This window comes from Echinops telfairi, unplaced genomic scaffold (assembly GCF_000313985.2).
Source record: "Echinops telfairi isolate 266 unplaced genomic scaffold, ASM31398v2 ScPeMD7_7424;HRSCAF=8462, whole genome shotgun sequence".
NCBI classification, from domain to species: Eukaryota; Metazoa; Chordata; class Mammalia; order Afrosoricida; family Tenrecidae; genus Echinops; species Echinops telfairi.
Genome location: NW_022111324.1, coordinates 75,246,222 through 75,247,741, shown reverse-complemented (window position 1 = coordinate 75,247,741; position 1,520 = coordinate 75,246,222).

The window sequence follows — 1,520 nt, the reverse complement described above, 5'->3', positions numbered from 1 at the left end:
ACCACCAGAGCTCCTCACAAAAACCGTAGAAACTTTTACTAAACAACATCAAAATGTGAAGCCCTTTCTACTTTGGACATAGGCAGTTGATTTGGTTATATTATTAAACATTTATCCTCCATACCAGTATATGGGAGATAGACCCCTAATATATGGTAGATAGACCCCTTAGGGTAGAGTGTGTAGAAAGCGTTCATTTTTTAAAAAGTAATATATACAGGGTGTTGGTAAGGATGCTTCAATCAATAAATATTTGTTGAATGGATTAATGCATTACTGAACGATTGGACTGTACTTTTCTTTGTTTTTGTCATTGTTGTGTTTTCTTTTGTCGCTTTGCCTTACTATGCCTTGTTTTTTTGTGCATGTTATTATCTCTGCAGGTCTATCTAGATAAGATAGGCTGGATGAACAGTCTGGAGGAGAAAACAATGGGACCCATGGTTCCAGGGGAACATGGGAGAGGGGGAGATGGGAGAAAGGAGGTGGTATTGACCAACCCAGGGACAGGGGAACAAGTGATCCAAAATTAATGGCAAAGAGGGTGTCAGAGGCCTGGTAAGGAATGATCAAGGGCAATGAAACTGAGAAAAATTACTGAAACCCAAATGAAGGCTGAGCATGATAGTGGGACAAGAGGAAAGTAAAAGGAAATCGAGGAAAGAACTAGGAGGTGTGTAGTCTGGGTACTTTAAAGAAACAAATCCACAGAAACTTATTTATAAGAGAGTTTTATATAAAGGGTAAGTGCACACCAAGAAAACATCCCAACCCAGTGCTGCCCAAGTCCACAAGTCCAACATTAACCCATATGTCCGACACCAATCCACAAAGTCCTCCTCCATCTCACAAAACACACACTATGATGCTGACTGCAGGAGGAAAGCTGAATCAGTGAATGTGTAAGCATCTCAGCGCTGGGAGGGGTCCCCACACTTCTGCTCCAGCACCCAGGGCTGCATCAGGGTAGGTTGGACTGTACTTTTAAAGTCAATAGACAAATAGGATTCTTAGTAAGTTCTCCAGCCCTCAATGGATCATACGGGGTTCATAGGCTTGCGATCTCATTCACGCAATTCATCCAATTTGAAAACTACTTGTAGACAGAGTGCCTTTGAAGGCGGTTGAGGAAAAAAACCAAAATCCCAGAACAATTGAAGCGCCTGCACTAACAGCATTCAGAGAAAGGGATTCCTTATCTGAGTTGCTTCTCACCTGCCAACCATGAAAAATGTTTCTGTGAAGAAGAGCCTTCGTGTGGCCAGCAGAGGGTGCCATGCACTAACAGATGCAAGCAGTAGCAGTGGCCGGAGGCCAGCCAGTTCGGGAGAAAGGTTGGGGAGTGGAAAGCTGAGGGTAGTGGGAGGGGGCTGGGGAGTGGCCATAAGAACCTTGTGTGGCCCACCGCTCCACACGGTAGAATGGCAACCAGCTGGGGAGGGCAGCTGACCTGGATTTCACTAAGCTCTGGCCTTTCTGAATCTTGACTTCTCAGATTTCAAGTTCTTGCTGTCTTTCTG